The sequence below is a fragment of the Hyperolius riggenbachi genome, chromosome 6 (genome assembly GCF_040937935.1).
Source record: "Hyperolius riggenbachi isolate aHypRig1 chromosome 6, aHypRig1.pri, whole genome shotgun sequence".
Classification (NCBI taxonomy): Eukaryota; Metazoa; Chordata; class Amphibia; order Anura; family Hyperoliidae; genus Hyperolius; species Hyperolius riggenbachi.
The window spans coordinates 300443407-300468707 of record NC_090651.1 but is presented as its reverse complement, the minus strand read 5'-3'; the positions used below and the strand labels follow the sequence as shown (position 1 = coordinate 300468707).

Here is a 25301-nt window from a genome sequence, read left to right as displayed (position 1 = left end):
ACAGTATTTTTTTTCTGTTTCTTGTTTTTATTGAGTTTCCAGCGTACAAGAAATAATGATACAATTCATATAGTTGACGCAACAGTAGTAGATTAAACATTGTATATGAATGACTTCATAAAGCAAAAGTACTCAACTGAATACTAACTTGAATATCTGTGTACACATTAAACAGAACTCAAGTGTAGAAAAGGATATTCAAACTGTCCTAGTTGTTGTCCTATTACTGATTTATATTGTGACCACAAGAAGGCCAAATAGTGAATACTAACGACTTTTATTCAATGATAAATCAACATATATGTTTGACAGAAAGCTGCACAAGTTAAAAATGGTCTATCTTACTGTAGTAGATAATTGCTTTAAATGCAAATGATATGCATACAATTGATATGCATTCAAAACTTTTATTCAAATGATCAATAAACATATACTGTATATTGTACACAAGGCTGCACAAGTTAAAATTATCTATCTTACTGCAGTTGATGACTGCTGTAAATGCAAATGATATGAATACAATTGATATGCATACAGAACTTGTTTTCAGTGGTCAATCAACAGCTATATTCTACACCAGGCTGCACAAGTTAAACATGGTCTAGCTTATTGCAGTTGAACATTACTGTAAATACAAATGATATGCATACAAATTAGTATCCTAAGAGGTGATTTTAAGTCACACTCACATCCACACTGTACAGTCACACTCACTGCAGTGAAAAAATAGGTGTCTGAAAAAAAAAGTATATACGTATATATAAAAAAAATTACAATGATATGAATACAATTGATATGCATACAGAACTTGTTTTCAGTGGTCAATCAACAGCTATATTCTACACCAGGCTGCACAAGTATGTGTATATAAAAATATTTAGAAAAATAGGAGTAAAAATATAAAAAGTAAAAGATCAAATATTAAAATTGGAGCATCAAATGCATTTAACATTCAATGGAAAGTTGTTGAGGGTTGCTGTCTCTTTAATTGTATCCAAATCCCTCAGGGAGTGGTGAATCTTAGTGTGTAAAAGTTGAACTCAAGTGTATATGCGGCATAAATAACACTTATCAAGTAAAATGTAACATCAAAACACTTATGTAAAATACCACATCAAAAGTATGGCAGGGAAACAAAAAAAAACCCCACAAAAGTATAGAATCTCAAACAATCCTAATCATTAATAAGCTAAGCTAGACCTATTTCTAGTGGACATTTCCTGCCTAATATAACGAAACTAAAGCGCAAGAATCCTCAGGTGAGTTCTGTTAAGCGGTAAACAGTACTTTCAATCATAAAATATATCCTGTATGTTGTGATTTAAAGGACAACTGAAGTAAAAAGACTATGGAGGCCACCATATTTATTTCCTGGTAAACAATACTAGCTGCCTGGCAGCCCTGCTGATCTATTTGGCTGCAGCAGTGTTTGAATAACACCAAAAACAAGCATGCAGCTACTCTTGTCAATAGAAGAAAACACCTGATCTGCATATGCTTGTTCAGGGTCTATAGCCAAAAGGATTAGAGGTAGAGGGTCAGCAGGACAGCCAAGCAACTGGTATTGTATAAAAGGAAATAAATATGGCAAACTGTCCCTATTGTTACAGTTGACCTTTTATTTTATGTGGAAAGACGCTTCTTCCCTCTCCCTCCAGGCCTTATTGCACAATGATAGAGGGGAGGGAAGTGTGCTAACGTTCACGTGTTCTGTAGGGGAGGGGCTGCCACTCAACCATGTTCCCTATTTGGTTAGGAAGAGGGTGTGGCCACGGAAGCACACCACAGCTTGGCATAAGTAACAGCTTATATCATACATACTGGTGTTCACATGTGTCATGTGTATATTATAGAAAGGGGTGAGGGGTGGAGGGATAGAATGAATAATGCAAGTATATTGCATTATTGATCAGGAACCTTGATGTTTAAATGCACCACCACTTAAATCCACCAAACCTGACAACTTAATGTCTATAGGCAGCTTTAGCATGACTGTTCACGGACCAATGAAAGCAAGTAATAAAATCAGTTCCATCACTAGTAGTGATGCTCGGATACCCCTTTTCAAAATCCGGAACCGATTCAGGTCGGATATCCGAGTTCAAAATTTTCCGATCTGAATGCAAATCGGATATCCGACCACAGTATCCGGGCTATCCGGGCAAATTCGGATATCCGGATAGAAAAACCGGAAGTGGCCTTTACATTGCTGTAAAAACGTTTTTAGGGTATATGAGGCATGTAGCATTGTTATTTTGTAAAGGGGAACACTAATTGATGATGTGGGGACTTAAAATCCCCCCCCCTTCCCCCCCCCAAAAAAAATAGCTGTAAATTAACATCAGGCCTAGGTTCCAGACAGCAGTCGTGCAGCCCACATTGTGTCCAAAGTCCAACCGCACAACTGGGACATGACAGTTTTCACCCCAGACACCTCCAAAACATTACGCAGCAATTGTGTTTTGGGTTAAATATAGGTGGTATCAGTGGCCTGTGGCACCCTGGCCTGGCAGTGGGAGCTGCACAGGCAGCAGGAGCAGGGCAATGCAGCAGCAGCAGCAGGTGTAACGTGTGCCAGGAGCATGCCGGATGTGGCACGTGCCAAGTGCCAGTCAGACAGCAGAGGAGAAGACACTGGTGCACACTAACTGTCACACTGGCACTGCTCACAGCACAGCAGTTCTGTAGAAAGCTAACACAGTAGTACTACTACTCTAACAACTACTAGCACTGACTGCAGTACTACAGTACTAACTAAACAATAGAAGAATCTAGCTAAACAATAGAACAGGTGTGACTAGATTACAGAGAGCAGATACAGGACAGGTATAGCAGTAAAGCTGGGCCTGCTAACTACAAAAGAGTACAATAATCTATCTAACACAGAAGTAGTACAGTAGAGTAGGACAGGTGATAGCACAGGTAAGGTAACTAGACACTAGAGCACAGAGCAGGGCAGGCTGCCTTGCCTAGGCACAGGGCCTAGCTGCTGGCTGCAGCTGCAGCAGCACCAGCGACAGTCTCCCTCCCTAGTCCCTAATCACACAAACTAAACTGCCTAAAATACAATCTATTTACAATACAAAGCAATACAGGTGAATATCAAGTGTTGGAGTGTAAAAACGCTAGGTGTATTGAGCAATAAATGCACTTGCACAGACAAAAAGCACTGGAGCAATCTCTCAGTACAGTCAGTCAGTAAGTCGCAAGCAGGACGAGTGAGGCAAGATGGCGCCCGCTATTTATAGAGGGGGGCTTGGCCAGGCTCCCCCTCTGTGATTGGCTGCAGTCAGAGGGCTGGTAGCCCTCTGATTCGCTTGTGAGGACTCGAGGTGACGTGACGCTATCCGAGCGGATGACGCTATCTGAGCTTGGATAGCCTAGGATATCTCCGGATAGCTGATTGCTATCCAAATGCGTTAGGATAGCACAGCCCGGATAGCTAATACTATTCGAGCTCAGTATTCGAGCTCGGATAGTGAAAAAAGAGCTAGGATATCCGAGTATCTCGGATATCCGAGCTCGGATGAGCATCACTGATCACTAGCAAAGACAACTGAATCCCACAATCCCGCAATAACAACCATTACTTTTCTTCAGAATTTTTTCAAAGCTTTGGACAATGTGCTTGGAATCCACAGCAAAAAGTCCCAAATTCTACAGAGAAAGGCAACAATAATGTCACCATATAGGAGCCACCAAAACTGCCTACAGATACGTCTATATCATTTATAGGTATGCCTAAATTTTGGTCTATTATTTTAATGCCCCTATTGCTAAAGGTCCCTCTACCTCGCCATTCCCAGCATCTGAGCATTTTTTAAACACTTTTGTTTTCAGATATCACAGTGTTTTTTGTTTTTTATGCATGGATCCACTATTAGATCACTTTGAAGCAGGGGCGATGCTAGCCCCAACGATCAGTGGCACATGCCCCAGATATATTCTGGGACGCCCCGGATGTCCCCCAGGCAGAGTCAGCTGTGGTGCCTCAATGGTGGGTATGCTGGGAGCTGTGGTGCATCAATCGAGGGTATTCTGGGTGCTGTGGTGCCTCTATGTGGGCATACTGGGTGCTGTGGTGCCTCTATGTGGGCATACTGGGTGCTGTGGTGCCATGCTGGGTGCTGTGGTGCCTTTATTGGGGCATGCAGGAAACTGTGGTTCTTCTATGGGGGCATGCTGGGAAATGTGATGCCTCAATGGGAGGCGCATGGGAGAGGGTCCACTAGAAGATCAGGGAATGCTATGGGGAAACTGCCAGATGACCTGGCGGCAGGTCAGCCCACCCAGCAGAAAGCCAGACCAGCCAGCACACAAGCCAGGTAACTCCGCCTAGTAATGTTTAAGTGACACTGCCTATTTATGCGATATGCTGCATTTTTGTTTTTCTTTGTATAAATGCAGAGAGCTTCATCCAAATTTTTGCTTGGCAGGCCTATTAAGACTGCTGTTAAGATCATGTAAATTTGCCTCCACCCATGACCACACCCACATTCTGGTGTGTGACCTCCTCCATTTTCCGGCTGGAGTGCCCAGATCTCTTAGGATCCTAGCAACACCCCTGCTTTAAAGTAAAGTAAATGTAAAGTGACTAAAAAAAAAAGTCAGATATTTACCTATGGACAGGGAAGGCTCTGGACCCTATAAAGCGTTCCCTGTCCTCTCTTGCTCCCCTCATTCCAGTGTTGTCACCCCGTTGTGTGTTCTCAACCAACTGGTTGAATACACGTCTGTGAGCTGTTGGGAGGTTTAGGAAGCACTCAGGGCTTCCAAAGATGAGCGGCTCTGTACTGTGCATGCGGGAGCGCCCTTGCAAACACACTCGTGCATACGCAGTACGGAGCCGCCCATCTTTGGAAGCACTCAGGAAAAAGTGCTTCCGAAGCCCCCTGAATCAGCAATTTAAACAGGGGTGACAATGCTGGAATGAGAAAAACAAGATAGGACAGGGAATGGGCTATAGGATCCAAAGCCTTCCCTGTTCACAGGTAAGCGTCTTACTTTTTATGTCACTTTACATTTACTTTAAAACTAAAGTCTAGCATAGCATACAAGTAAAATCTTTCTCCCAACTTCTTATTGACTATATGGTTATCCAATTTGCCTTTGACCAAAAGTTTGCCAACAAAAGTCTAGTGTGTATAACTATCTTACAGTTAGTTCCCAAGTCACATATGACAAAAACTCTGTGGGTACTGGCAGAAAATATGTCCTCGTTCATTCAGTATTATTATTTTTGATTAATTTTGAGTGTGACGTTAAATACAAGTCAGAATTCAGGCTGAGGTTTGCAGCCACTGGCGTAACAATAGGGGATGCGAACCCAGCTGTCGCAGGGGGGGGGGGGGGCCTAGGGCCTGCTCAGGGACTTTTGGGGGGCAGGAGGGGTCGCAGCATAAGAGGAGAGTGTGGCAGATCGGTGGGGAGGGGGGAAATCCCCCCCCCCTTCCTCACCTCGGGCTCTCCTCTCAGCACTCCCCTGCTGCAATCATTGGTGGTGGCAGCGGGCAGCAGCGGCGGCGGCGGCAGGCTTAAATACATTACCTCCTTCTCGCCAGAGGTCTTCCGTTCTCTAAGAGCTTCATGCAACTTCCTGCGTAAACAGGAAGTTGCTCTTAGAGATCTGAAGACCTCCGGCGAGAAGGATGTAATGTATTCAGCCTGCTGCCGCTGCTGCCCGCTGCCACCACCAATGATTGCAGTAGGGGACCGCTGAGAGGTGAGCCCGAGGTGAGGGAGGAGGGAATTTCCCCCCTCCCCACCGATCTGCCACACTCTTCTCTTATGTTGCGACCCCTCCTGCCCCCCAAAAGTCCCTGAGCGGGCCCTAGGGGGGAGGGCGGATTTTTTTTTTGCAGGGGGGGCCGGGGATTTCTAGGTACGCCCCTGTTTGCAGCCCTTTAGTCCAAATTAGGAATATTTGTAATCAATTGTCTTTTCATTGTTATTATTTCACTTATGGTGGCCATACATGGTACAATAAAAATGTTCGATCCTGTTTATTCGATCGAAATGATTGAATCGAGTGAAAGTTGAAAATATTTTTTTTTCGATCAAGAAATTTGAACGATTATTCTGTTTTTTTTTTTTGAGAAAAATCAGATCGGACATGCTGGAAAAATCTTTATATTCGATCCAACAGAATAATCTAATTAAATTATCTAATCGGAAAAAAATGAAAAATTGTACCATGTATGGCCACCTTTACTTTATGTAATAAAAATGGTACAACTAATGCTGTTTACTGTTTCAGTATTCTTGAACTTATGCCACTGCCAATAAAAACTAGATACATTAATAGGGACTCTGATAAAGTTGTATATACAGTATGCAAACGGTAACTTCTGCTCTGCACACAACCTTCTCCTTTTCTCCCCTAGAACCACCTCCTTTCACTGATGTATACAGGATTTCTCACAAGAGTCTCCCCTCCTCTGCAATATTCTTCCTAAACTCATCCATCACTCTCCAACCCTTATAACCATTTTTATCTGACAAACATAGAACAACCTAGGAGATTCTATTTCCAGGCTATGGCCGAGCTGTACTCCTGAATATAATCTGACAAAACACCCCTGGCTGAAAACGTTATGTACCTTCCCACCTCTCCTTTCCTTCCTATTGTTTTAGACTAAAGCTTGCAATGGCAGGAGTCATTCCCTTTTGTGTCTTATAAGTTGCTGTACATTTTTTAAGCACAATATATTTGTCACTATAACTATTATATTCTTCTGTGTTATGTTATTCTGCCTGTGTTTTTATGTACCCATAACTGCTGTCTTACTTTGTACAGAAACACTGAAGATGATGACACTATGTAAATTAATAACAATAATACACATACTATTTCTAATTTCATTAGTTTATTTTAATTTTTTTACTTCTGGTTTGCTATAATAAAGTAAGAAAGCCCTAAACACTGGTCAAAGCGGGATATAAATTCAGTCAAGATACATTGTGACGCTATGGCCCTGTATGCCTGCATGTGAAATCAGATCAAAGTGGTGGTTGCAAGGGTGTCTCAGTCCACACAATAGCCAGTCCACAAGGGAGATACCCAATTTTGAAGATAGATACAATAGCCCAGGGCCAGCCCAACCATTAAGCAACCTGAATCATATGTTTCAGGTGGCAAAATCTAGACCGCCCCAATCTGAATGTCAGAGCATGCAGTGGAGAACAAACAACTAACCCAGTGCTGGCTGGCTTCTCTCCTGCAGTAGCATTTTTCCTTGAGGGGGGGGAGGGAGTGAGAAGGGGGAGGGTACATGATCTTCTGGCTCCATTTTTTACGCTAACTAACCATCCAATTTCCTGAATGATCGACCGTCCCATTGGATCATTGCGATTGTGATCATTTTGGAGCCACTGACGGAGAGAAAATGGTAAGCAATCTGATGAGACTACAAAACTCATTCCAAATGTTTGGATCAATGAAACGATCGGTAGAAAGATCATTCATCATTGATCGGTGCAATTAACGGTACTCCATCTTATGATTGATTGTTCGGAAGATGTAACATAATGGGCACCTTAAGAGGGAAGAGTTTTGGAGGGAACAGACACCACACTTCTTACTGAGGGGGGGAGGGGGATTGCTTCAGGTGGCAAAAAGTGCAGAACCTGCCCTGCAATAGCCTTGCAGTGTCAATAATGTTGGATGAAGACAGATGAGCAGGAAGTCATACAATGAGACATGCAATATCAAGAGATCTGTTACGCACAATCTAATCAATAAGTGTAGCACCTAAAGTGAACTATTGATCCCAAGTACAATTAGTCTCACTGGAAGCTGATGTGATGAGTTTAGTATGCTGGACACATATTAGGCACACATATCAAGCTGTAGATTCTAGCCATTTCTTTTGTAACAGTGGAAGTAGTGCAGTTATAGTCCTCCAGCCAGACATTCTGATGGGTGTACAAATAGGGACCTTTAGAGGAAACCAGAGACCTCCATCATCATATTATAGTCCTGATCATATGCAAGTGTTTGTAGTCTGGCAGACCATTGGAAGTCCCACCACATAGATGCCAGCCAACCAGTGTCCGTCCATACAGGCTGGTGGTCAGCAGCGTGGGCCCCCTCTGCCAGTCTAACTACATTGACATTCCTTTTTAAACAAATGGACACAATTCACCAAGCTTATCTTCTGTCGTTAATAATGCTTCTGAGCTGTTTTTACTGTTATCACCATGGTGATAAATTGTTTAGTATTCACTAAGCAATTTGCCTCAGTCAAACCTTAAATTAAGGATTAGGGAGTTGATTTATTATGAGAGGAGCACGAGTTATACGTGCGGTAGTGCAGCGTAGCATGCGTGTGTGCGCACTATCGTGCGTAGTGTAAGCATAACTTGTGCTCCACTTGTGCTCCACTCATTAAAGGAATACTATCGATACCCAAGTGTTCTAAAATGACAATGTACAAATGTACAAATGTACAATGTACAAATAATGTCTAAGTAGCTGTGTAAACATTTTGCTACTTTTCATGTTAAATATCAGAGGCAAAAGCTGTAATTTATTGAGGGTAGGATTTAGCTATATTGAGACAAATCAATTGCAGAAGGGGTGTCTTCTTCAATGCACAGCCAGAGTTGCATATCAGACTACAGAAAGCAAATATCAAACATATCAAACTCTGAAAACAAAAACAATATGAAAAAGCTGTGACAATTAGTTACATTTCCTCTGCTTTCTTCAGACACGTCAGAAACACAGGACACAGGATCTGCAGCTATTGGGAGCTCTCTCTCTGTCACACACAGAGCTACACATAGAGTTAACTGATCAAGTGTGAGGGGAATTTCCCCTCCCCTCATGGCTCAGTCAGCCGTCAGTTTTGGCGTCAGTAAACTTTGAATGTATTTTGCTAACAGTAAACAAAGAAGTTGCTACTAAAATGTATACACTAGTACTTAGCAGCACTTCCCAAACAATTCCTGTGTCAATTGAAAAAAATATGTGAATCGATAGTATTCCTTTAAGCTGCGCTGCTCTAGCAGTGCAGCTTAATGAATCAACCCCTATGTCCTCAAGTTAAGGAGTGATCCCTAAAGTTAATGATTGAATCCTTAAATTATTGACTGAATCCTAAACTTAAAGACAGGGGCCCTTATTCAATTCACTTTTTCTACAAAGTTTTCTCCTAGTAGATAATTTTTCATCCTCTGTTTAAAATAACTTTTCACCTCTCTGCAATTGAAAAAGTAGGTGAAAAAGTGCTGTCAAAATTATTTTGATTATTTTCTTGATTTCTGGTGACCTAAAAGGCATTTTATTGATAAGGTGTGAAAATATCACCTAGAACTAACAAAAACTTAGGAGAAAAAGTGAACTGCACACTGTCACTTTGATGCCTTTAGTAAGGTGGCCAAATCAGTGCTCCCAGCTCAGCCTGCCAGATGCTGTTATAGCAAATCGGTACTGCTGATCTTTTAATAAACTCTGCATACCATATTTGTTTATTCCCTGCTGGGAAAAAAGCTGACAGATCATCTTTCTGTCACCGATATTGATTGGTTCATCATTCTAACATTCTAAGTCTTAATTTTTCTATGTGTATTCTTATTGTTATTTATTTATATAGCTCTGAAATCTTCTGCAGTGTTTTAACCTCTTGCCGACCGCGTCACGCCAGTAGGCGTGGCCGCGGCGGCAGCCCCAGGACCGCCTAACGCCAATTGGCGTAAAGTCCTGGGGCTCTGTTTTGCAGGAGATCGCGCGCAGGCTGCGCGCGCATCTCCTGCTTGGGGGGCGGAGCTCCGCCCCGCCTTCAGTCTCCGAGCGGCAATTGCCGCTCGGGAGACTGTTAGACGGCGTGATCGCCGTCTATTTACTCTGTGCAGCGCTGCGATCAGCAGCAGCACTGCACTGGGGACAGCCGTGTGACACGGCTGTCCCCCTGGGGGACAAGAGAGCGATCGGCTCTCATAGGCAGAAGCCTATGACAGCCGATCGCCGTAATTGGCCGGCTGTGGGGAGGGAGGGAGCGAGGGAGGGAAGGGGGTTAAAGGAAGAGGGGTTTTTTTTTAAAAAAAGGCAACACAAATATTTATTAAAAAAAAAATAAACATGGGGGAGCGATCAGACCCCACCAACAGAGAGCTCTGTTGGTGGGGAGAAAAGGGGGGGGGATCACTTGTGTGCTATGTTGTGCGGCCCTGCAGCTTGGCCTTAAAGCTGCAGTGGCCTTTTAAACTAAAAATTGCCTGGTCACTAGGGGGGTTTAGCCCTGCAGTCCTCAAGAGGTTAACCCTCTCTGCTCCCATGTCGGACTGTGTCCAACCTTGGCATCTTCCTTCTTTGCTGTACTGTGAGACGTAACTTGCTGCTTCTGGATGGCTTTGTTGCCGGATAAAATCACAGCGTCACTCTCTTCAAATCAAAGTGCTGGAATAGGTTAGACACTCTGATCACAGGAATCCCATCCACTACAGCTGTGTAATGTAATGTAGATATTATGTGGGATCATTTGGGCTTGTTTTAGGGGCACCACCGCGGCATCTGGTCTTGCACGGCGTTATGCTATGTGGATCAAAGTGTCGAACAATGAACTTCATCCCCACGTTGTGCCGCAAATTAACGGTATTATACAGGCCGCATGCAAGGGGGTGAAGCTACAGTGCAGAAACTTGCACTTGCCTATCCCCTCCTCCTGATGCTGGGTTACTCCCTTACTCTAGACCAGGGGTGTCAAACTCAAATACAAAGTGGGCCGAAAGTGTACACTGGGACCTAGTCGTGGGCCAACCTCAATGTCTACTGGTCACTTCCCTCCCTTATAAAGTTCCCTGGTGTCTAATGGCCCCCTCTAACCCCTATACAGTTCCCTGGTATCTAGAGGCCCCCACCCTCCCCTATACAATTCCCTGGTGATCTAGGGCTTCACCAATATTGTTCCCCTGGTGGTCTAGAGTGGGTCAAACATAATGCAAAATGGGGAAACCACTTGAGGGCCAAATTTAATGGCTCTGAGGGACAGATTTGGCCTATGGGCCGGAGTTTGACATGTATGCTTTAGACTGAGTAGGTACAGGCCCACAGTTGCCAGCAGCAGGAGTATTTTCACGATCATCTACATCCTCGATAGCACAAAGAAAATGCAAGTGCTGGGGGGGGGGGGGGGGGGCATTGGTGATCATGAAAATGGATTGGAAAGGATTAAAGAGTATATAGTCATGAGGAGAAGCTTACAATCTAATCCCTACCATCAGGGGCGTAGCAATAGGGGTTGCAGAGGTAGCGACCGCATCGGGGTCCTTGGGCCAGAGGGGCCCCGAATGACCCTCCCTCAACTACAATATTAGCTCTCTATTGGTCCTGTGCTCATAGTAATCACTTCTACAGATGCTTTGAATAGTGGTAATCATTAACAAACTGTTCCCCATTCCCTTCTTACACCTCTGACACTGTAGTTGCCATTGGTAGGTTTTGGTGCGCCTTATCCATTATTATATATAGAGTGCCTGGGAGGCCCCATTGTAAAACTTGCATTGGGGACCACAACTTCTTAGCTACGCCACTGCCTACCATAGTCGTAGACTTTTGCCTGTATTGTACGCTAAAGCCTTGCACGGTACCACAGATCCAATTATGATTTCTTCATGTAGTATGAGAGCTCGCCTACTCAATCTGCTTATAGTATTCAAAATCTGCTGACCCTCATACTACATGGTGGTGGTAAAATTGGCCAGTGATTGGCCAATCAAAATTAGATGTGTATACCAAGCTTTAGGCTGACTTTGGGAGGACCAATTCACGTATCTGTATGTTTTTGGCATGTGGGAACAAACACACGCAAACATGAAGAGAACATGAGGAGGAGGTATCCTGGCCCAAATTTGGAGATCCCAGTGCTGCAAGGCCACAGTGCTATCCACTACCTGACTATTCTGCTCCATTTCAACATATACTCTAACGTACGCTGTGAATTGGTGTGGAGAGGGAAGCAGAGTAGGGAACGATTGGCGCAGGGACAGGGAGATATTTCCTTTCACTCTCATTCCTTTAAAAGGGGCTGTTTGGGGGCATCTGCATATGCTTATAGGACCACAGTGTTACTAATCCAGCCAGGGGCACAACTACAAATCATAGGGCCTCCCTAGCAAACTTTGATGGGGTCCATTAATATTCACACACATTCCGGTGCCTCTGCTTGATGACCCTCACAGCCTGGGGGACCATCTTACAAGAGTCATTAAACAAGGTGGCCATCATAATCTTCATACCCATAACATGTGTAGCCACAAAAACACCTGATCTGGGGTATCAGAGGGAGGGAAGGTTAGTAGTTTGGGGGGGGGGGCACACCTCTGGGCCCCCCTGCAGTCGCAGGAGCTGCTCCGCTGTAGTTACACCCCGGAATCCAGCCATCACTTCCGAGTAACTTCTTCTTTGCTAAGCAGCAACTCCTGAGAACACAACCTCCCCAGCCTCACATACCTCTTAGTGATTGGACAACAGTATGGGGGAGGTGGAGCTGGTAAAGGTGCCCATACACTAGTCACTTTTCCCCTGCATATTCAATCACCGTGGTCCCAGAATTCCTGCCCACCCGATCATAATTTAGATCAATTTCCATCCAAAATCAATAGAAAATTATCAGTCAGTCCAGATGGAAGATCTTGCTCATGTGGGGGCAGGGCAATAGCGGCAGTAGATCGATGGTGATGGCTGTAGCACTGAATTGTGGTTTAATAAATCTGTAATAAATTACAAGCTGAAATGTATTAAAAACCTGTTTGCAGTATGTAGCAAGAATAGATCCCTCTCTAACCAGATTCCGATCAGAGAGGGTTCTATCTATTAGGCATGCCGGGTGACTAATCCCTGGCAGAGTGATTTAGGTGCTGTTGGACCGTTTCACAGACTGGACCAATGGACATGCAGAACAGATCTATGCTTTCCTATCATCCATTCACACATGTACATTTTCACAGTGTCCAGATTGTCAGTTGCATTTTTTCAGCGCACAAATTTGAGCTGTACAGATGCACAGTTTTTTATCTGATTGTGGTTGATTCACAAATCTTTTCTGTAGAATTATCTCACCTTACTTACCAGCTCACAATTTCTCTCGCCTTAACTGAGTTAACTCATGATTTATCCCTCTTTATCTAACTTAACTCATGACCGTGTTAAAGTGAACGTTGCTATGGTAACGTACAGTGTAAGGCATGTTACCGTAGCAATGCACACGTTACCTTGTAACGTTCGTGGTGCTAACGGGTTAATGTGAGTGGCTGTATCAGTAGTAGTAATGGTTAAATTGCTGTGCGTAGTACCTTACAGTTTACTGCATCTGGCCCCTTATCTGTTTATATCATGATTTATCTCTCCTTACAGTTAAGGGAAAGAATAAATGTGACCATACATCTCTGGACTTGGTAGCTGATCGACCATCCACTTCGATAATTGTTATCGAATCGGATGAAAATCGGTGCTGCCAAGAGCATGCCTGATCGACAATGCAACCAATTTTGGTCCAAACTTGGCATGTATTGATCGGGCATGCTGCAAGGTGTTAGGTCATTGTGGTCGATCGGGTGGCGATCAATATCGGGACGAATGCGACGAAAACCCCAGACACTGTTCCCCCTAGTGTATAAATGTGCCCCCGTGCAGGGGCCTAGCTAGAAATGGCTGGGCCCCATAGAAAATCTTTTCTCTTGCCCCACTCACAGCTCCTCCCACGGAGGGGTAGCTTGGGGGCCCTAACGGACAATTGTAGGACAGGGAGAGGAGAGTGTGCTAGTAAATCAGATAAAGTGGGGTCTGAGTGGCACTCCCTGTGCTATTGTGGAGCAGTGTGAGTAGCAGGAGGAAATAAACAACGTTCTCACCAGATCACCGGCGCTCCCTTGAGAGGTCTGCTGGGACGTGTGCTCCACGGCTGTGCTTGAAGAAAGGATTCAGTCAATGTCTATGAGGTAAAGCAGCGTGACCAAGCGTCTAGAGAGACGGCCGTCGCAAGCCCCAACTAATGCCCGGTATCCCCCCACCTCCACCACACCACCACCGGATGATTTGAAATGATGATTTGAAATATGGATACATTTTCAACAAGCTACCCTACGTTGTATGCACTGCAATAAATGAATATGGACGGAAGGTGCCCGGCATTTTTTTCTTTTTTTTCTACCTCATAGACAGGGAGAGGAGAGTGCCACTGGTTGGGGAGGAGGGGAAAGGAGGGTGCGATTCGCGGGAGGAGGGTGACACTGGGTTGGGAGAAGGGAAGAGGAGGGTGCAACTATGTGGTGGGAGAGGAGGGTGCCATTGGGTGGGGAGGAGGGTGCTACTACGTGGGGAGGAGGGGAGAGGAGGGTGCCACTGGTGTGTGGAGGAAGGGAAAGGAGGGTGTCGCTAGGTGGGGAGGAGGGGAGAGGAGGGTGCCACTTGGGTGTGGAGGGAGGGAGAGAAGGATTCCACTAGGTGGGGAGGAGGGGAGAGGAGTGTGCCACTTGTCCGGGAAAGAGGGCAGAGAGGGTGCCACTAGGTGGGGAGGAGGGTAGAGAAGGGTATTATTTCTCATGGAAACAATATCAAACATAATTCTGTAAACCTGTGGACTCTAAAAAAATGACATAAAACTGACCACAAAATAGTAAATTGTCCCTGTAAAACCCCGGCCAGGGGGGAGTCCTGACCTCACCCAATAACAAGTGAGGTTCACACAGCTGTGATTATAATCACCAGTTATCATATAGCAAAGCGGACTAAAATGAACCATATTACAGGACCTTCATTTCCTCTGTAATCTTTCCTGCTTTTCCGGATTTCACAGAGTAATTCCCCAAGAGGGAGACACTTTCCCCGCTGGATTACATGACTCAGATGCTAATCCCAACCAGAGGTCAGCACACACACAAAAACATCTCAACCTTTATTATCCTCCATGCACAAGAGCCTAAGGGTTAATGAAATGCAGCCCAAAAAAAAAAAAGGGTTAATGAAATGCAGCCGACAGCCAAAAGTTGCTTCTTAACTAGAGTGGTTCAAAGGCGATTTAAGATATTCAGTTTTTGGTCTATATACTATATACTGCAAGCATAAATGGCAGCTGTTATAGCCTTTTTGTTTTATGTGCATCTAAAGCTCAGTGGCTCCCCAGCAGGGGCAAACCCAGGATTTTCAAGAGGGGGATATCCCTGAAGGTCTAAATCAGCCACGCACAATATAATAATAATGTAGGGACTTTAGAGCATGACTATGGTAGGGATTAGACTGTGAGCTCCTCTGAGGACAGTCAGTGATATGACTATGTACTCTGTAAAGTGCTGCAGAAGATGCCAGTGCAATATAAATATATAATAATAATAATAATAATAATAATATGGTAGGGCATATGACTATGGTAGGGATTAGACTGTCAGTGACATGACTGTGTACTTTTTAAAGTGCTGCAGAAGATGTCAGTGCTATATTAATATACAATAATAATAATAATAATAATAATAATATGGTAAGATACATGACTATGGTAGGGATTAGACTGTCAGTGACATGACTATGTACTCTGTAAAGTGCTGCAGAAGATGTCAGTGTTATATACTTTAAATACATAATTAGAATATGAATATGGTAGGGATTAGATTGTGAGTTCCTCTGAGGACAGTCAGTGACATGGCTATGCAATCTGTAAAGTGCTGCAGAAGATATCAGTGGTATATACTATGACTGTGAGTGGTGTTGTGGTTGTGGCTTTGCCACTCCACCTTATACTTGGGTCAAACATTTTCCAGTTTTTTATTGTAAAAGTTGGGGGATCGGCTTATACTCGGGTAGGCTTATACTGGTGGTGTATATACGGTAAATACATAATAGTAGTTAGAATGATGACGGTGAGACAGGAGAGTTGGAGAAAGAGATAGAAGAGAGTTGGGGAAAGGAAGAGGTAGAAAGTGAAAGGCAGCCTGTAGACATTCAGGTGTCACCACTTGTGACTGTCCCCAGACTAGAGATGGCCCGAACGGTTCGCTGGCAAACGGGAACTGGCGAACTTCCGTGAGTCGCGATCGCAGAGAACCGCAAACTTTTTCGGAAGTTTGGTCCGCCCCTATACTACATCATTAGGGTCAACTTTGACCTTCTACATCACAGTCAGCAAGCACATTGTAGCCAATCAGGCTACCCTCCCTCCCGGAGGCCCCCCCCCCTTATAAAAGGCAGGCAGCGTCAGGAATTGGACTCACTTGTGTGCCTGCAGTAACCAGAGAAGGGAGAGCAGCTGCAGAGAGAGATATAGCGAAAGCTTAGTTAGGCTCTTGTAGGCTTGTTAGCATGCTCCTTGCTGATTCTTATTGCTAAAAGAGCACCCCTCAACAGCTCTTTTTAGAGCTAATCTTGTTCTTGTGATCTATTTTTTTTTGTGTGGCCCACTTGCATTATATGCAGCTCTGTCAGTCAGTCCCAGCTGGCCTTTGGCTCCTTGGTGGTAATTCCTACAGTGCCACTGCCAGGCCCAGCACATTCAGTGACTACCTGTGTGTGTGTGACAGGCAGCTGCATATTTGTAATCCCAATCACTGCACCTGTTCACTGTTCAGTGCACCTACCTACCTACCTACCTACGTGAGCGCACGCATTTTTAATACCACCAGTCATTACACCTGTTCACGGTACCTGTGTGTGTGACAGCTACACATTTCTAATACCAGTCACTGCATACCTGTTCACTGCACCTGTGTGACCGCACGCTGTTTTATATACCAGTCTGTGCATACCTGTTTACTGCACCTGTGTAACCGCACATTGTTGCACCAGCAGTCACTGCAACCTGTTCACTGCAGCTGTGTAACCATACATTGTATTATTCAAGTCAGTGCATACCTTTCACCTCATCCCCCCCAATATGGACAAAACAAAAGGCAGAGCCAGAGGCAGGCCACCTGGCAGGTCTGTTCGAGGTCACGCTGTCGTGATTTCGTGCGGCCCTCGACCAAAGTACAGTGTTCAGAAGCAGGCACGTGCCATCAACCCCCAATATTGTCAGGATGTAGCTGACTATTTAACACAGAACACCTCATCTTTCTCAGCTTCCGCACGGAAGCGTGACATATCTTCCTCCTCCTGCTCTGATTCTGGCACCCCACTTAACACTCAGTCAGCTGCCACCACCAAAGTGCCATCATCCCAGGGCTCAGTGGTGTGGAAATTTTTTTGTGTGTCTGCCTCAGATGAGAGCAATGCCATCTGTACAAGATACAAGATACAAGATACAAGATAGTTTTATTCGCCAAGTACGGTTGTTGCCGTACTCAGAATTGCTTGTGGTACACATGGCTTGGGCAAGTAGATAATGACAGTTGTACATTTTACATATACGGCGACAGGTTACACATACTAACAGCATTTACAATACATTAGCGGCTACAGAGAAGAGAAGGCAGAAGAGCAACATTAAGGCAGGTATGCTGGGTTTCAGGCTAGGACGGAAGAGTCAGGGGTCGGTGTTGTTGAGCAGCAGAACTGCCTGAGGGAAGAAAGAGTTTCTGCGCCTGGTTGTCTTGGATGGGATAGTTCTGAAGCGGCGGCCGGATGGGAGGGGCTCAAAGAAGCGGCTGCCAGGGTGGGCGGGGTCGCAGGAAATCCTGGTGGCCCTCTTTCTCATCCTAGCCGCGTGGAGGAGATCAAGAGGTGGCAGGGGCGATCCGATGATCCTTTCTGCCTCATTAATGATTCTTTGCAGTTTATGTCTGTCGCTGGCCGTTGCGCGGGCGTACCAGACGATAACTGAGGAGCAAAGTATGGACTCCGTGGTGGCGGTGTAGAAGCTGGTCAGCAGCTCCCAAGGCATGCCGAATTTTTTCAGTTGGCGCAGGAAAAATAGCCTCTGCTGTGCCTTTTTCTGAATTTTGATGGTGTTCTGTTCCCACCTTAGATCAGTGGATAAGGTTGTGCCAAGGAACCGGACCGATGATACTCTGGAGACTTCGGTCTCGCCTATGTAGACTGGTAGGTGGGTGGGAGGGTACCTCCTGAAATCAACAATCAGCTCAACAGTCTTTGTTGCATTGAGGACCAGGTTGTTGTTCTCGCACCACTTGCAGATCTGTACTCTCTGCCACCGAAAATTGAGCTGTGGAAAGACCAAGACCCGCATAGGGACAACTACCTTATGAAGACACATGATTACAAAGCACAAACTGCAATGGGATGACCACCTGAGGAAAAGCAGCACACAAAAGCAAAGCCACACACCGCAGTGGAAGATACCAGGCCACAATTATTTCTCAAAAAAGCTAGCAGTGGCCGCTATAATAATTATTCTGGTGCGTGTACATGCCTGCCTAATTTTTCTGGCTGCACTGCAGCTGCAACAACAAAACAAAAGGTATGTACATGTGTCAATTCCCCTCCATGATCGTTACCTTGCCACGGTGAAGGGGCTTGCGTATCACAATGAAGCAATGACCGCCGGTTATATGAGTGTGTTGGGGTTGGGGGGCACACCTGACCCAAGAAGATAGATAATAAGGTTGTTGCTTCATTGTGGACAGACCAAATTCGATCAGCTGGACACTCAGTCACTGTTGTTCTGTCATTCAGCTACCTCAGCCCGGCGATCATATGGGCTTGAAAACCGCCATAGCCATGGTGCGCACCAGTCCAGCACGGCCGTCACTACACAAACAGCTGTTTGCGGTGCATTACACAGTGAGTTTAGTCTGTCAGTGTGAATCAGTACACTAATTACACTACCTGATTGATGTATACACATGCAAGATGTTTTAAAGCACTTTAGGCCTCCAATTTAGCAATAAAATGTGATTTCTGCCCTTAAAACGCTGCTGTGCGTCAAATCCTGATTTTTCCCGGGGAGTTTTGGCGTCTATCCCACTCCGCCATGCCCCCTCCAGGTGTTAGACCCCTTGAAAGATCTTTTCCATCACTTTTGTGGCCAGCATAAATGTTTCTAGTTTTCAAAGTTCGCCTCCCCATTGAAGTCTATTGCGGTTCGCGGAAGTTCGCATGTTTGCGAACTTTTGCGGAAGTTCGCGTTTGCAGTTCGCGAACCGAAAATCGGAGGTTCGGGCCATCTCTACCCCAGAGACTGCACCGGTCATGGTCTGACGGGGGATTCTGAGCACCAGTAATCCCCCCCTAAATTTGCCTAAGCCCAGTATGTGTATCAGAAACTGTGGAGACTCAGATTTAGCTGGTGTTAAAATGCATAACAATAGCATCTGCTTTGTGAAGCTAATTAGTCATGCAGCAAGACTGAAGTATAGGGGCAATCTGGAATCCAAACAGAGCAATGTTGCCATGGTTGCAGCACAGGGTATTTGCAGCTTACCATGTGTTTTTGGAAAGTCTAAAGAGGCACTGTAGAGCCATATAGTAGAATGCAGTAAACTATTCTGGGTACCCACTCTCTTACGTTAAAGTGAACCTAAAGTGAACCAAAAAAAATGCAGATGATCGGTGCCCTCGCAGCCCCGCTCAGATGCTTCTGCACCCGCCGGTGAGCACTTCCGGTTTCGCCGTCACCGGCCGACAGGCATGGGAACGCGAGTGATTCTTCGCGTTCCCAGCCTGTATATCGCCCCCTATGCTGCTATTGCGGCCAGGAGGTCGCAATAGCAGCATAGGGGGCGATATACACGCTGGGAACGCGAACAATCACTCGCGTTCCCATGCCTGTCGGCCGGTGACGGCGAAACCGGAAGTCGTCGCCGGCGGGTCCAGAAGCATCTGAGCGGGGCTGCGAGGGCACCGATCATCTGCAGGGGGCTAAGGGAAGCCCCAGGTGAGTTAATCTCATTTTTTTTTGGTTCACTTTAGGTTCACTTTAAATAGTCTGGTTTCAGCCACACTACCTATAGCTATATATTGCTGTAAAATGGTACATAGCCCTGCCCTCCCACTGAGGATTAACCTAGGCTGTTTATTATGTGGAATTCTCCACCCCAAAGCATTCTGAGAGACCAGCTATGCCCTTGTAATGGCTTTAGAACTCTCAGGCTGGGAGCACACTCTGTGTTTGCATTTTTGAGTGTGTGGTTTTCATGCAATTTTGGTGCGTTTTGCAGTAACATATTTAAAAAAAAATCAAAAAACGCATGTAAAAATGCATTCCCCTGTGTCTCCATTGAGATACGTTATGTGCGTTTTACATGGTTTTTTAAAATCATGCAGCAATTTGTGCGTTTACAAAAATGCACAGTGTAAAACGCACATATATTATTATTATTGCATTTTTACATGCGGCCCATAGACTTGCAACGCTAGCATTTCTAGTGTGTTCCCTGCCTCAGTAACCAACGCTCTGCAGAGATCACCTGGCAGTACTAAAGATGTTGCCACCTGTGATACTTTCAAAAAGTAAGTTATTTGAATTTATTTGTTTTAAAGGGACTCCGAGCAGTGCAGAAACTATGGAAAGATACATATCATTTTAAAGCTCTCTTTCTCCTCTTTCCAATGATATATAAACCACCACCCTACGTCTTTTAGTTTTCGCTATTTTCGCGATTGAAATTGCCGCGGCCGCGATTTCAATCGCGAAAATAGAGAAAACTAAAAGGTGTAGGGCAACGATTTAGGTGTCGTCAGAAAGAGGAGAAAGAGAGCTTTAAAATGATATCCATCAAGCCATAGTTATATTGTATTACACAGGACGACACTTTCCCCAGTGTCAGCAGCTCCATTCTGCTCAATGCAGCTGCTGACTTTGACAAAAAGTCGCCCTGTGTAATACAATATAACTATGGCTTGATGGATATCATTTTAAAGCTCTCTTTCTCCTCTTTCTGACGACACCTAAATCGTTGCCCTATGCCTTTTAGTTTTCTCTATTTTCGCGATCGAAATCGCGGCCGCGGCAATTTCAATCGCGAAAATTGCGAAAACTAAAAGGCGTAGGGTGGCGGTTTATATATCATTGGAAAGAGGAAAAAGAGAGCTTTAAAATGATGTGCATCTTTCCATAGTTTCTGCACTGCTCGGAGTCCCTTTAATGAAAACAAATTACAAAAAGACTTGTGTAGTGCTGTTGTGTGTTTTTACGGTGATTTTAAGATGAAAGTGCATTTCCCCCCAAAGATAAATAACAAAATCAACCCGACAATACAATATGTCATTAAGTCATAGGAATAGGAATGTCTTACACTGCATACACATGCCAGTTGGAACTTGGTCGAGGGGGTTGTGTGGGGCCGACCCTGTGTGCAGGTGTTTCCCAAGGTCACGCAAAATTTTGGCAATTCTTTCAAGTGAATCTGAAGCCACATGTGACATGATGAGATACACATATTCCCATATGATCCTAGCCCTACTAAGAAATTATGTGAAGTCCCTTTCTGTTTTCCGCTATAGGAAGAGTTAAAACATTTGAGTTGTTATCTATGCAAAAGAGCTCCTCTGAGCTAGTTAACCAACTTGGTCAAAGTCCCATTTTCTGAAGAACTTAAAGGGTACCTAAACCGATGAGTTTCACTTACTTGGTGATTCGACCAGCCCCCCGCAGCCATCCTGTGCCCACGACGCCGGTCCTATAGGATCCTGCATTCTCCCGCCGCGGCTACGTTTCCTTCTTCACCGACTGGGAGTCGACTGCGCCTGTGCGGCCCTCGCCGTGCGTAGTTTAGCTCGCATTCCTATCTCCAATAGCGTCCTGCTCATGTGCAAGCGCAGTGGTTCCCCGACAACCAGTCGGTCAGGAACTAAACTTAGCCGCGAAGGGAGAACGGAGGATCCTAGAGGACTGGCACGGGCACAGGACGGCAGCGTCCAGAAGCACGCAGCTTGGCTTTCGTTCTTACAATAGAATCCAACACACCGCAGAGGCAATGCGAAAATGTAAATGTGCCAATTGCAGGAACATTGTATCTCATTGCTGTGCGATTACAACTTGCATTATGACGCAACCACAGGTATTGTGTGAATACAGCCTTACTAGGCGTGGACCGTATTTAGCTACTTGTACACTGCATAAAGACTGGCTGATCTTGTTTAATGTTGCCAATCTTTCCTTGACGATGCTACAGAATATAACTCATCATTATAAAGATAACTATGATTTCTTTCTCAGCAATGATCTAAATAGACAGCATTTATTCTTATCTTTATTTTTTTTTATTTCCTATCTTCTTTTCTTTTTTGTTATTTAGTTCAACACTTGAAATTGAGACTTTTCAATTGGGGTACTGACACAGCTCAGTATCTAATTAGTTCTCCAATCTCTCTTATCACTAAAGGTTTATTAATGTTTTTTTGATTCATCTCTCTGTAGAGATGGATACGACACCTGGGAATTCAGCAGGGTGGTTTTGGTCCCCCCAGTTCCCAGGAGGATCTGCTCCATTCAAACATTATACATCCAGAAACTTTATTTTATTGAATATAATGTGATAATGAGTTTTTACATACTATGTTATACTTATTCATCACAGATGCAAACCTTGTGACCAGTTATATGCATAAGTATTTCAAATGTATCAAACTGTATTATATATATGTTTATGTAATTATTTGATTATTTGACAATTATTATTTGACAATTTGCCTTCATATGGCTGTTAATAATTTGAAAAACCCCAATAAAAAACTATTGAAACATGTTGCCAATCAAACCCCTCCCTCATCAATTATATCATTAATCTCCAGATACCACCCACCCGGGAATGATAAAACTCCAAATCCCAGCATGCATTTGCCTTTATTAATCATGACTGTGGCTGTCAGACTCCTGCAATGCATTGCGGGACTTGCAGTTCCTTAACAGCTGGAGAGCCACATTCTCACAAGGGCAGGGACCGCCTCCTAATTTTTCTTATTTTGCTGTAATTTATCATATGAATGTGTACCTACCAACATTGGTGATGTCTCAAGTCACTCACCAACAACTATGTATTTGTACCTATGTTGTTGGATGTCCTGAATGGACAGAGATTTGAACGCCTCATGTATACACTATGGGCTTGATTTACTAAGCGGTGCTAACCTACTTAGCACGTCTAAAGTCTTTAGGCGTGCTAACCAGGGTGCTAAGTAGGTTAGCACCGGTTTTCTCATTTAGATCGTGCGCTAAGTACCGCGCGCGCTATGTCCCATAGGCTTTAGTGGGCACTTCGCGCGGAGCGTCCTGCGCTCTGTGCAGTGCGTGCGCAAAACTTTGCGCGCTGTACTTTGTGCACGATCACTACTTCTCACATTTCAACTGAGTTTAGACGTGCTAAGGGCCAGTGCTAAAGTTAGCACCATTTTGTAAATCAAGCCCAATATGTTCCCCAATATTTGTTTGTACTATGTACAGTGCTACAGAAAATATTGGCGCTATATAAATACATAATTATAATTATACTCCTTGCTCAAAATACTGATGTAGATGTATTGCTGAGTGAGTGCCCTGCTATTCAACCCCTTCCTGGCAAAATCCAGCTGAAAATGAATGAAACCGACAATTATATTACACTATAGTTTTGTAAAGTTTTGCAGCACACTATAGTTTTGTATTGCTTGCTGCAGTAAAAAACTATTAATACACTAGTTAACTGGAGTGAAATTTCTCACACTGCCCAGTCACATTCTCTACCCTAGAAAACGTTCAGAGATTATCGATTGATTTTTAGTCTGTCGACAGATTTCTGACAGACCCCATGAAAAATAATTTAATCTGGCTGAAATCAATCTATATAACCAAAGTGTGTGTGGTGGATTCTAGACAACTAAACATTGAATTTGAAACTCAATGTCTCCATAGAAAGCTACCTTGTGGCTATCAGTCTTCAAAGAGTACCTTGTTCACATTTAAATCTCAAGCTTAAGAGCTTTTCTAAGCGCTTTTGCAGAGCGATTCGTTTTTTCACTTCCTGATGTCAGTCAGAAAGTGAACTCTTTCACCCGGAAATGAATAAATACAATGGGCTTGATTCACAAAGCGGTGCTAACCCAGTTAGAGACTTTAGGCATGATAACCATTGCACCACGCTGGTGAAAAGTTAGTTTAGGCGTGATAAGTTTAGGCATGATAAGTTTAGGCATGATAAGTTTAGGCGTGATAAGTTTAGATAAGTTTAGATCGCGCGCAAAGTCCCGCACGCAAAGCAGCGCCGTTAAACTCTATGCGAAGTACATCAGACTTTGCTAGCGCAAAACTTTTGATCAGCTGTGCACTGCGGTGCTAACCCAGTTGGTGCTTAAACTTATCACTCCTAAACTTATCACACCTAAACTTATCACACCTTAACTTATCACGCCTAAACTTATCACACCTAAACTTATCACACCTAAACGTATCATGCCTAAACTGAGTTTAGGCGTGATAAAGGGCTTTTCACCAGCAAGCTAACTGTTAGCACCGCTTTGTGAATCAGGCCCAAGGGCTCGATTCACTAAAGTGTGATAACGCTTATCATGGCGCGATAAGCGCTTTTGCGCGCAATTGCAAGCACGCAAACCTTTACGCATGATAACTAATGACTTCGCACACAAAGGTGTGATAAACATCAGTATCACGTGATATCACTGCACACAGCACATCATGCGATCCGCTTGAAACTTTGCGCGCGATCAGTGTAGCACCATTGTTGATTTCTGTACCAAACTATATCTGCTTAGCCATAATTATCACGTGAAAAGCGCGTGAAGCAAAACGCCATACGCACGATAAAAATTAACACGCGATCACTAAACTTTTCACGCACAACAAGCGCGCACAATGGTTTGTGCATGAAAAGCTTTAACACGTGATAACTGTGTTATCACGCTTTAGTGAATAGCTCTTTTAAAAATCACCAGTGCTTGAAAAAACACGAAAACGCTCTAGGTGTGAACAAGCCCTTAGAGCTTAGCAAAGCAAGCAGAGGAAAGCGGACAGTTGCCCAGAGCTACAGGTTGCAGATTTATCAACACCAGTTCAAGAAGAACTGGTACAAAACATGTAAAATTGCACCAACTCGGGTATTAAAAAAATGTCTTACCTAGAAGAGAGAAGCCTCTGGATCCTATAGAGGCTTCCCACGCCGTTCTCAGATCCCCCGTTTGAGAGCGTGGTTCCTCCCTAAAGATTACCGGGCTTGCCGATAGGAGCCTTGGGGCCACTCTCCTCTGCAGGCGCTTGCTGTGACTATACTGTGACTATACTGCGCCTGCACAAGTAAGGCCACGCCTGCACAATAAGCAGGAGCCGGTTGTGCACAAAAGGATTTCCTTCCATCTCCATGGCAGCATTACTACGGGGTTAATCCCGCCCCATTAACACCTGCAGGACATGTCAGTATAAATTCTTAGACCTGCCCCCATGAAAGTGCTTTTTTTCCTGTCCTCCTGCAGGACTGTCGTTTGTTTT

At 44.4% G+C, this 25301-nt stretch overlaps 1 protein-coding gene across 1 annotated transcript in view; it reads right to left on the bottom strand.

Moving 5' to 3' along the window:
- Positions 1 to 25301, bottom strand: part of SLC17A7 (solute carrier family 17 member 7) — a 166016-nt gene that overhangs the window by 122428 nt on the left and 18287 nt on the right. The gene's annotated exons all lie outside the window — the stretch shown is intronic.